This window comes from Diceros bicornis, chromosome 23 (assembly GCF_020826845.1).
Source record: "Diceros bicornis minor isolate mBicDic1 chromosome 23, mDicBic1.mat.cur, whole genome shotgun sequence".
In the NCBI taxonomy this organism is placed as follows: Eukaryota; Metazoa; Chordata; class Mammalia; order Perissodactyla; family Rhinocerotidae; genus Diceros; species Diceros bicornis.
Window position 1 is genome coordinate 35,182,028 of NC_080762.1, and position 13,391 is coordinate 35,195,418.

Consider the following 13,391-nt stretch of genomic DNA (forward strand, 5'->3'; position numbering starts at 1 on the left):
TAACCTTATGATCATAATATAAAGATCAATTAATTGCTATTAATTTGCATGTATATTATGCATCATATGAATGATGCATCTGGCATGTTGGCCAATAGGGGGAAAACTGATTATTCCTCAAACCATCAAAATAAGGATGCGAAATGGAAAATAACTTTTTGGGTTCAAAGGCAATAAGTATGAAAAAAAAGTTCATACACATTTTGAAACAACAATGATTTTATAAACAATGAAATTAATTAAAAATCTTCAAAGAAAAAATACTGTTATGTTTATTAGCCTACTTTTGAAGTTACCCTTTCTTAACTTTTGAAATTATTGAATTAGTTGCATCTTCTCTAAGACCCTAGGTGACGTTTTTATCCAAATTTGTGCTTGCTCTATTTTCTAATATGCAAAATGTCTAACATGCATATGCACCACATAAATACTTGGTAAACCCTTGGTGAACATCTACCTTATTCCGGGCTTTGAGTTATGTGCTGAGAAGACAAATATAAATAGGACATGGTCCTTTCCCTCCTAGGACTCAACGTCTGGTGAAACAATGCATTGTGGGAAGTGCTGCGGTAAGCACTCCAGGAAGCATAGGAGGGGCACATAGTAGGGAGAATTCAAAGATGGTGTCTAAGATTCCCACCTTCTGGTATAAGCTACACTGTATATAAGCCCCTCCTTTTGAGTGTGTACAGAACCCATGAACATGATGGAATGGCACTCTCATAATTAGATGCCTAATCAGTTGACTTTGAATTAATCAAAGGGGAGATTATCCATGTGGGCCTGACCTAATCAGGTGAGCCTTAATGGGGACTGGGCCCTTCCTGAAGTCAGAGATATTGGAAGTGGGAGAGGGCCTATGGAGGAGGCCATATGGCAAGGACCTGAGAGCAGCCTCCAGAAGCTGACAGCAGTCCCTGACTGCCTGCTCAGAAGACAGCAAGAACCACAGTCCCACAACTGCAAAGAAATGATTTCTACCAACAAACTGAGGAAGCCTGGAAATGGACCTCACCCTAATTAAGACTCCAGATGAGGACACAGCTGGTCGACACCTTGATTTCAGTCCTGTGAGACCCTGAGCAGAGAACCCTGCCATGCCGTACTTGGATTTCTGACCTACAGAATGGTGAACAAATACATAAACGTTGTTTTAAGCTGTTAAGTTTGTGGTAATTTGTTATGGGGCAATAGAAAACCCATACATGTCCCTATGCCGGTCTAGAAAGTGGGTTGGGTCCAAGGAACACTTCACAGGAAGAAAGAGTAGCTGAGTTGTGTCTTGCTGGATGAGTAGAAGGGAGGCAACAATGAAGGGAGTTGTGAAGTAAGGGTGGTACATGCAGACAAGACTTTGGAGCAGAGAGTCTCAACCGTGATTGCACATTGGAATTACCTGGGGAGTTAAACATAACTGATGCTTTGGTCCCGCTCCTTGGGACTCTGACATAATTTGTCTGGGTTGCAACCTGGGCAACAAGATTTAAAAATCTACCAGGTGATTCTAAAGTGTAATTAAAGTTGAGGACTATGTTTTAGACAGAGTGAAAGAGTGGAACTGCAACCCAGGCCGGGGTGGCTGGGTCAGAGGGCGGGGTGGAATGGGAAGCTGGTAAAAAGAAAAGAAAAGCAAAGAAAAATAGAGACCAGTAGTGAACTTTTTCTTTTTTTAAGTCAAAATCGAACTTAAGGTATTGATGAAACCCTTGAAGAGAAACTTACTTGGTTAGAAAATGATGGATGTGTGGTGTACTAGAAAATGTAAGGGCAAGAACTCTGTGAGCGTAGGGAAGGTTTATGATTTTCACAGTTACATTTCAAGCCTATTTCATGGCTTGAACACAGTAAGTGCTCAATAAATGTTTGTTGAATGAATGAAAATGATTGGGGGTACTCAAGAGAGAAGCTGGAAAGGCTACCTATCTTATAATCTGAGTGATTGTATCCATAATGTTCTTTCTCTCAAGGCACAGTACTTTTCCCAAAGATGAATCATATTCCTATTGCTTGCCTCGTGGCTATCATCTGGAATGGGAGATGATCCTTCATTTTCATTACAACAAGCTTGATACGACTAATGGTGCCAACACAAAACAAAAGTGGATCTTGGGTTGCTTTAATAGCTATATAATGTTCAGCTCAGAAGGTAGCCCTGTAGTAAAATAAGAAGATGAGTTCAGGATACATACGAGATGTTTGGGAAAGGTTATTTAAGCAAATTATGCCCAGAGTTCTTGAAGGGCTGGGGTTAGTTGAATGAACTCCATTCTCTTCCATTTTCTAAATGCCAATTCTTTGCCAAGTACTGAGCAATGTGCTCTGCGTTCATTATGAGACAACATTTCATTCAATCTTCACCAAACCCATTGAGGTAGAGGTTAATATCTCCATTTTGCATACAGATATTAAAAAACCGAGGTCATATAACTTCTAAGTAAAGAGTCAGGATTTGAAACAAAATCAGTCTAACTCAAAAACTGGGCCCTGATGTTAGGAGTAGGTCTGTTTGGGAAAAGTGATAGTAAAGACTAGGCAATTCTTCTAATGTGACAAAACACATTTAATCTTTAGATATATCACAGTGAAGAATTTTATTCCTAGGAAATGGACTTACATTGATTTCCATTTCGTGTAAAGTAATGATGTAAAATCAGTTTTGGAATTAATGAGTTAATATTTGGAGAATTTTTTGGGTTATATTAAAATATTTCCAGTATTTTTTATTTTACTTCTGAAACAGGAAGAAACTGGTAAGAAAGTTTCAAAATGTGAATCATCTGAAAGTAAGTTGTCAATTTTTTGACTCAGATGCTGTCATCTCTCATATCTTATACAAAATATATATGCATACATTATTTTATAAATACAAAGGATTGTCAGATACATCCATTAAACAACTTTGCTCTATACATAATGAGCAATGCTTTCCGAAATGTATTTTCTTTGATATTTAGACTATTAAATTTTGATTGTTCACTATATAAAATGGGAAAAAATAAACTAAAAAAAGGTTTTTGTCTGTCTGGTTATCTCTTTTCAATATAAACTCCTCAAAGGGATCCTACTTTTTCATGTGTTGGACATTTAACTCTGGGCATTGCATATGATAATACCCTGAAAAATAATGTCATGACCAGATTCACTGCTTAAAAATTTAGATCATTTAAGCCTTTATAATAATCATGGTATAGCTGTAACAATTATGGTGCATCTTAGAGTTATAATCATGTAGTTATTTGCATTTCACTTTTTAAATTTACAGTCTTATTTTTAGTTTGGATTTTGTCACAAACGTTCTTCTGGTTAATTCACCACCAGCTGTAAAGTTTTGTCCTAAAAAGTCACATATGAATTGTGTGGAGGTGACTGGCAGAATATGAGATTAATAGGTTATTGACTTGTTAGGTCTTAAAGAGCCAAAGGGAACATCCTTTGCAGCCCCTGCAATGCACTGGAGGTTTGTTTCATTGATTGGTCTGTTTAACCCATCATCTCCAGGCATTTAAACAATGATATACGCTTGACAAACCTAATATTTCATTTTCTGTCTGGGGACCATGGAACAGAAATTAAAGGAAAGAGAGACAAATGGACAGATATACAAGCAGAAAATGATGATAAATGTGAGAGAGAAGGAAGAGACAAATACAACACAGACCAAAATATGGATCAGGAAATTCTGGAATCGGTAAATGCACAATGTAACAGCAATTGTAATTCTCAGGAGGTGGGTAAGGGAAAGGATTGAACGTTTCTGCTGTGAGCAAAGTTCAGATTTAGATATAGAACAGCCAGAAAACCAAATAAGATATCAAATAAGTGGTGGCTAGTTTTTTGGATGTGTGTGTGTGGCTGTGTTTGTGTGTGTGAGAGAGAGACAGAGAGAGACAAAGAGAGAGGCAGAGAAAGAGAGAGGGAAGCCATTTCTTTAAAGTGTTTCGAATATTTCTGTCAAGAGCAAATATAGGCACTTTATTTTACCTGATCTTTGCTTTCTAAACCTCAAAGGAGGTGCCATGGCATGAGGAATGCTTTCTTTTTTAAAATTTAGGTTTTTCTTTTGTCACCACTTGGAAAAGGGGATATTTTACAACAGTTTGCCTCAGGTCCCCTAAATCTCTCTCTGGTGTGACAGAGAACGGAAGAAACAAAAATAGTGGAGAAAGAACAAAATATTTCTCAAAGACTGGTTCGTCTATGGGACTTGGTCTGATTAAAATTCCGTCATTAATACACAGTGTCCCTGGAACAGTCACACCCTGCCATGTCTCAGGAAAACAGGACGTGGAGGATCTATCAGAAAAACTGACAACACATCCGAGTCTCTTTATCTTCTGGGAAATGCAGGATATTGGGGAAGTAAAAATCTGAGGATCAAGTGAGCCACATCTTCATTCATATCCTTTAGTACCTGGAAGTTTCTGTGATAAGTGACTTTTTTGCTTTTAAAATGTGTATCCTGTAAAAACATCTAGATTTTATCTGCTTCTGTTAACAACAGCTATAAAGCAATAGTATTTAAATATTGAAACTATACCAACTCTTTCTGAGCTCTTTTAAGAATTTCAGAGATATAATCCTGTTGACAAATATTTACGCCCTACTTCTGTATGTGTTAGGTGCTGGAGTGTTGGGGGGGTGGAGAAGAGCAGATGGTAAGAGAGAATTCAAAAAAGTTATTACTTCAAGAAGTAGAGAACAGAAGAAAACTATGTGAATAGGAATTACATAGTATGCATAGACTTTTCATACTGTGCTAGATAAGAGGCAGGGTGATAAAAATCTTTGGGAATGGGAGAACTTGAGGAGGGTCCTATGTGGTGGAGTTTGGGTCATTAGGATGGAAGAGAAAACAATTCTAGCTGGAAGAGATGCATGTAAAAACAAAGAGTTTGAAACTACTGTCAACTCTGGCAGCATCATCCCCTGAAAGGCACTGAGGTTCAGCACATGCCTCACGTCGGCTCTGGGTTAAGGTCTCTGCTCCGCTAGGTGTCCCACTCTGGGAAAGTCATTTCACACATGTAGACACCAAGGGGTGACAGTGAGAAATATGTCCTCAATAAATATTAGCTACTATTGTTGTCTTAGAAATACATCTTTTTAAAAGTAGATAAATAAAATGTGGTACAGAGTCATTGTAACTGACTTTAGAATTTTTCATTTCTGAAGCATAGAGGATGCACACAGAAAACATAAATTTCTCAAAATTGACACTTAGCCAGACTCACTAAAAAAAAAGAGAGAAGGCTCAATAAATGAAATTAGAAATGGAAGAAGAGAAATTACAATGAATACCACAGAAATACAAAGGCTTATGAGAGAATACTATGAAAAACTATATGCCAACAAATTGAATAACTTGGGAGAAATGGATACATTCTTAGACTCATCCAACCTCCCAAAACTGAATCAAGAAGAAATAGAGAATCTGAATAGACCAATCACAAGTAAAGAGATTGAAATAGTAATCAAAAATCTCTCAAAAAACAAGAGTTCAGGACCAGAAGTCTTCTCCAGAGAATTCTACCAAACATTCAAAGAAGATTTAATACCTATCCTTCTCTATTCCAAAAAACTGAAGAAGATGGAATGCTTCCTAACTCATTCTATGAGGCCAACATTACCCTAATACTAAAACCAGGCAAGGACAACACAAAGAAGGAAAATTATAGGCCAATATCGCTGATGAGCATAGATGCAAAAATCTTCAACTCAATATCGGCAAACCAACTACAGCAATACATTAAAAGGATCATACACCATGATCAAGTGGGATTATACCAGGGATGCAGGGATGGTTCAACATCCACGAATCAATCAATGTGACACACCACATTAATGAAATGAGGAATAAAAATCACATATCATCTCAATAGATGCAGAGAAAGCATTTGACAAGATCCAACATCCATTTATGATAAAAACTCTCAATAAAATGGGTATAGAAGGAAAGTACCTCAACATAATAAAGGGCATATATAACAAACCCACAGCCAACATCATACTTAATGGTGAAAAACTAAAAGCCATCCATCTGAGAACAGAAAAAAATTAGGGTGCCTACTCTTGCCACTTCTATTCAACATAGTACTGGAGATTTTGGCCAGAGCAATTACGCAAGAAAAAGAAACAAAAGGTATCCAAATTGGAAAGGAAGAAGTGAAACTCTTAGCTGTTTGTGGATGACATGATTCTATATATACAAAACCCTAAAGAATCCATCAGAAAACTATTAAAAATAATCAACTACAGCAAAGTTGCAGGGTACAAAATCAACTTACAAAAATCAGTTGCATTTCTACACACTAATAAAGAACTAGCAGAAAGAGAAGTCAAGAATACAATCCCATTCATAATTGTGACAAAAATAATAAAATATCTAAGAGTAAATTAAACCAATGAGGTGAAAGACCTATACACTGAAAACTATAAGACATTATTGAAAGAAACTGAAGAAGATATAAAGAAATGGAAAGATAGTCCATGCTCATGGGCTGGAAAAATAAACATAGTTAAAATGTCCATATTACCTAAAGAAATCTACAGATTCAATGCAATCCCAATCAGAATCCCAATGACATTCTTCACAGAAATAGAACAAAGAATCCTAAAATTTATATGGAACAACAAAAGACCCCGAATAGCAAAAGGAATCCTGAGAAGAAAGAACAAATTGTGATGCTGGAGGCATCACAATCCCTGACTTCAAAATATACTACAAAGCTATAGTAATCAAAACAGCATGGTACTGGCACAAAAACAGACACACAGATCAACAGGACCGGATTGAAAGCCCAGAAATAAACCCACACATCTATGGACAGCTAATCTTTGACAAAGGAGCCAAGAACACACAATGGAGAAAGATAAGTTTTTTCAATAAATGGCGTTGAGAAAACTGACAGCCACATGCAAAAGAATGAAAGTAGACCATTGTCTTACACCATACACAAAAATTAACTCACAGCAGATTAAAGCCTTGAATGTAAGACCTGAAACCATAAAACTCCTAGAAGAAAATATAGGCAGTACACTCTGACATCAGTCTTAGCAGTATCTTTTCAAATACCATATCTACTCAGGCAAGGGAAACAAAAGAAAAAAATAAACAAATGGGACTACATCAGATCAAAAAGCTTCTGCAAGGCAAAGGAAACCATGAACAAAACAAAAAGGTAATCCACCTACCGGGAGAAAATACTTGCAAATCATATATCTGACAAGGGGTTAATTTCCAAAACATATAAAGAACTCATACAACTTAACAACAACAACAAAAAAACAACCCGATCAAAGAATGAGCTGAGGATATGAACAAACATTTTTCCAAAGAAGATTTACAGATGGCCAACAGGCACATGAAAATATGTTCAGCATCACTATTATTAGGGAAATGCAAATCAAAACTACAACAAGATATCAGCCTATACCTGTCAGAATGGCTATAATTAACAAGACAAAAAATAACAAACGTTGGAGAGGATCTGGAGAAAAGGGAACCCTCATACACTGCTGGCGAGAATGCAAACTGGTGCAACCACTATGGAAAACAGGATGGAGATTTCTCAAAAAAACTCAAAATAGAAATACCATATAATCCAGCTATCCCACTACTGGGTATTTATCCAAAGAACTTGAAATCAACAATTCAAAGAGATTTATGCATCCCTATCTTCACTGCAGCATTATTCACAATAGCCAAGACATGGTTAGCAACCCAAGTGTCCTTCAACTGATGAATGGATAAAGAAGATCTGGTATATATATACAATGGAATACTACTCAGCCATTAAAAAAGACAAAATTGTCCCATTTGCAACTACATGGATGGACCTTGAGCGTATGATGTTGAGTGAAATAAGCCAGACAGAGGAAGACAAACCCTGCATGATTTCACACATATGTGGAAGAGAAACAAACACACAGATAAAGAGAACATATTAGTGGTTACCAGGAGGTAAGGAGGTTGTGGGGTGGTTGAAAGGGATAAAGGGGCTCATACATATGGTGATGGATAAAAATTAGACTACTGGGGGGCTGGCCCCATGGCCTATTGGTTAAGTGTGGTGTGCTCTGCTTTGGCAGCCTGGGTTTGGTTCCCAGATGCAGACATACACCACTTGTCAGTGGCCATGCTGTGGCAAGGGCCCACATACAAAGTAGAGGAAGATTGGCACAGATGTTAGCTCAGGGCGAATCTTCCTCAGCTGAAAAAAAAATTAGACTATTGGTGGTGAGCACGATGCAGTCTAAACAGAAACTGATAAACAATAATGTACACCTGAAATTACACAATGTTATAAACCATTATGACCTTAATAAAATAGATAGATAGATAGATAGATAGATAGATAGATAGATAGATAAAACAAAAAAAACCTACATAAGTTTCTAAGGCCATAAATCAGCAAACTTGGAAGCTTCCTCTCTGCCCACCTCTTGTCTTAATTCTTAATGTTACTTTATTTTATTATTATTTTTTTTGTGTGTGAGGAAGATCAGCCCTGAGCTAACATCCATGCTAATCCTCCTCTTTTTGCTGAGGAAGACCGGCTCTGAGCTAACATCTATTGCCAATCCTCCTCCTTTTTTTTTTTATTCCCTAAAGCCCCAGTAGATAGCTGTTATGTCGTAGTTGCACATCCTTCTAGTTGCTGTATGTGGGACGCGGCCTCAGCATGGCCGGAGAAGTGGTGCGTCCGTGCGCGCCCGGGATCCCAACCCTGGGCCGCCAGTAGCAGAGTGCACGCACTTAACCTCTAAGCCACGGGGCCGGCCGGTTGTTACTTTTTCTTTATCATCTCCCAGTTCACTTGATGGAGAGTATGTAAGTAGATACAGGCTTAAAATCATAAGCACAGGGGTTCCCTATTAAGATACATAAAATCATATTGTTTTATCCACTTCTGTATTCTGGGCCTTCATAATATAGCACATCTAATCTGTGTACAAAAGTCACCAAAATGATTTATTAACACAATGAAAAAATTAGACAAATGTGTTTGACTTCACTTGCAGCAAATAAACTTAGATTTATAGACTATTATTCAACTGCTTATTCATTTATTCATTCAAAATATTCCTAAATTCTGTACCAAGTACTGAATATCTGAACATTTGAACACAGAAGTTCAATTAGAAGATGCACTTTTATGTTGTAGCTAAAATAACAAAATAGAAGAATTATGGCTTTAGATAAATGTTTCAATAGAGGGGTTGAGAAAATAAAGTTATCTTCCACGGATATAAGCCGGAGAAATTAGTCGCTTTTCTTTGTTAGAACTCTATCAGACAAAAATATATTTTGCTTCAATTTCCCAAACAACATTTGTGCAGGCTTCAGTAGAATATTAGGTCAGTTCTCATTAAGTAACAACAGTGTCAAATAATGATAATAATATTGGAATACAAACTTTGACATCTGGAACTAAGTAGTAAAATCATTGGTACTGAAGATAGAAATACGGAGAATATTAAGCCATAAGCTTCACCTGGCATCTTTCATTAGAGTCTGAAGAAAATTCTTCATTGGAATTTGCGACACTACTTGTAGTTCATCTTATTACTTTTACAGGGGACAAACAGCCATGTAATTAGAGTGTATTTGCAGTATTGCACGCCTATTTGTAGCCTGAAGATTAGATACCAATTGGATGTTATCATTTAATGGCAAATATAATTACCACGAAGCTGGTTCTCTGCATCTGAGTTTACATTTTAGTGTTACTACAATTATACAATTATTTTTCTTATTAGCTTATATCTGTATTATTGTTTAATAATTATACCCATATAGGATGTAGTAAGATCATTTTTAAGTCACTGTTAAAAAAATGAATCAGCTGTACATAAAAAGCAAACAATAAATATTTTATTTTATAGTGCTTTCTGTTTTTACACTAATTTCCGATGCAAGTAGTCACAAACATATATTTAGTTTCTTGGGAACATGCACGGGTTGTGCCTTCAAGAATTTGAAGCTTGCTATAAGAATAATAATACCACCATATGTTTGTATAGCGGCACTTATTTTCAAAGTGCCTTCACGGAGATGAAGCTTCATACTATCCTAGGGGGTTAGCAAGGAGAGGGGACTAAGAGCCTCTTCTAACCAGAAGGCAATTGGGGATAAAGAGGAGTTATGCTCAGAATCCCAGGAGTAAAGTTGGTACTTATGAGTCATAAATAGTGTCTTTCCTACCTGGTTATATGTTGTGGAAGTTAAACAATGGCATGATCACAGTTTGAAAATAATCTCTGAAGCATTCATTCATTCACTCACTCACTCATCCATCCATCCATCCGTCCGTCCATCCATCCACCCATCCATCCATCCATTCATCCATCCATCCATCCACACTATGAATGTCAAGACGTATGCAGTGGGGCTCACCCAGGGCAAAACTGGCTTTGCTGGGGAAGCTGTAAACTGAAGCAAGAGTCATCCAGTGGTCAGGCAGAAGGCAGAGGTTTCAGAAGAACAGGGGTTGAGAGGGACTAGGAAAAGATTTTTGGAGTCAATGAAAGGAAGCAAATGTAGTACTGGATGAGCCATCGATATCACCGGGCCAGTGGTGGGTTGGTAAATGTTTAACAACCAGCTCTCCAGGGGATCGAAGCCCCGATTTGTAGCATTTGTTAATTTTCATGGTGTAAATTACCCCACCAGGGCTATTTCAAGCTATCAACGTGATGTCCCTGATCGTGGAATTGGACAGAGACTTGCAATAGCACATCATTATATAGTGTTTCCATCATACAGATACAATAGGTGTAAATAGCCTCAAAGCATAGACCCTAGGAAGATGTAAAACTATTAGTTGATGATGAGTTTTGAGTATTGATTATGTTTGTTTTATATAGCTTCTTTAGTTATAAGTTCACATAATTTTAATTTGAATAATGGCTTTGTTTATCAGTTGGCTTGAAGATACATGAAAATTTAACCATTAGTTCTCTCTAGCTGGTAATATTGGATTAGGGCCCACCCTAATGATCTCATCTTAACTAATTACATCTGCAATGTCCCAGTTTCCAAATAAGGTCACATTCTGAGGTGCTAGGGGTTAAGACTTCAATATATGAATTTTGGGGGGACACAATTTAACTCATAACAGGCTCTGACTTTGAGTGGTTTCCCTTTTCTCTTAGCACATGACTGTTACCCTCATGAAATAGTTTAATTGTACATACTAATTCTTCAGGCCTGGAGGCCCTTACCTGTTCATCCAACTAACTCCTACTCACCCTTCAGGACCCAACTCAAATTTTGCCTCCTCTTTAAATCTTTCCTCGACCCTTTTCCTGTCCTCCCAACCCTCAAGCCATGGTGACTGACTTGGGCTTGTCTGCCCCATGTGGCACGTGGTACAGATTTCTTTTAGAGACATTACAGCCTTATGGTTAAGTGCACAGGATGCTCTGAAGTCAGAGCCGGATTTGAATTACTGCTTCACTCATTTTCTGGATGAGCCATATAACCTTTATGGCTTCTGTTTCCCCATCTATAAAATGTGGATAACTTTCAGAGTTGTTTTGAGGATTAAATGAGAAAACGAATGTGAAGATGGTAGCATAATGCTTGCTGCAAACCGAGCGCTCAATAAATGAGAGCTGCTACATTGCCAATGATCCCTGCACTCTCCAAGGTACCCATGCAGTCTCTAGGGCTTGATGTCTTCTTCATTCAACACTGGGCGCTTAATTCCTAGTAGCCAGGGGCCGTGCCATGCTCATCTTTATCTGTTCACAGACGCATGACTGCTACTCAATAAATGTTGGTTGAATGAAACTACATATTTTTAATAATAATACTTGTTACTGATAATGATTATTACTGATGATAAAAGTCTCATCTTCTGACTAATCTCTCCATTATAGTCCAGCGTAACAAGAAAGTGTATCTTTTATAGAATTTTTTTTCTTTTTGAGGAAGATTGTGCTAACATCTGTTGCCAATCTTCCTCTTTTTTCTCCCCAAAGCCCCAGTACATAGTTGTGTATCATAGTTGTAGAGTTGTAGCTCTTCTATATGGGACGCTGCCTCAGTATGGTTTGGTGAGCAGTGAGTAGGTCCGTGTCCAGGATCCAAACCAGCGAACCCCTGGCCGCAGAAGTGAAACGGACTTAACCTCTATGCCACCAGGCTGGCCCTGAAAGTGTGCCTTTTAAAGCTGACCTGAGAGTTGAAATATTTCGGCTATATTTCATTCATTATATCAATATAAAGTCCAAAATATAACACGATCACATGTCATTTTTAAAAATTATTTTATTGAGGTCATATTGGCTTATAACATCGTGTAAATTTCAGGTGAACATTATTATATTTCAGTTTCTGTATAGACTGCATTGTGTTCACCACCAACAATCTAGTTTTTATCCGTCACCATACATATGTGCCCCTTTACCTCTTTCACCCTCCCCCAACCCCCTTCCCCTCTGGTAACCACCAATCTGTTCTCCTCATCTATGTGTTTATTTATCTTCCACATATGAGTGAAATCATACAGTATTTGTTTTTCTCTGTCTGACTTATTTTGCTTAGCCTAATACCCTCAAGGTCCATCCATGTTGTCACAAATGGCATAATTTTGTCTGTTTTTATGGCCGAGTAGTATTCCATCGTATATATATGCCACATCTTCTTGATCCATTCGTCCATGGATGGCCACTTGGGTTGCTTCTGCATCTTGGCTATTGTGAATAATGCTGCAATGAACATAGGGGTGCACATATCTTTTTGAATTATTGATTTCATGTTCTTTGGATAAATACCCAGCAGTGGAATAGCTGGATTATATGGTATTTCTATTTTTAATTTTTTGAGGAATCTCCACACTGTTTTCCATAGTGGCTGCACCAGTTTGCATTCCCACCAGCAGCGAGTGAGGGTTCCCTTTTCTCCACATCCTCTCCAACACTTGTTATTTCTTGTCTTGTTAATTATAGCTGTTCTGATGGGTGTGAAGTGATATCTCATTGTAGTTTTGATTTGCATTTCCCTAATAATTAGGGATGTTGAACTTTTTATTTTGAGATCATTGTAGAGTCACATGAAGTTGTAGGAAACAACACAGAGAGATTCCACATGTGTGTGTGTATCCTTTACTCATTTTCTCCAAATGGTAACATCTTGCAAAGCTATAGTATAATATCACAAAACATACGGATATTGATACAGTTAAGATACAGAACAGTTCCATCACCCTAAGGATCCTTCATGTAGCTTTATTAATCACACCTATTTTTCTGCCGTCAAATTATTTTATAGAATATCTGTACCATTTTACATTCCCACCAACAATGTGTGAAATCCAGCTTCTCTGCATCCTCACCAATATTTGTATTGCCAGTATTTTTTATTTTAGCCATTTTTTAGGTAGGTA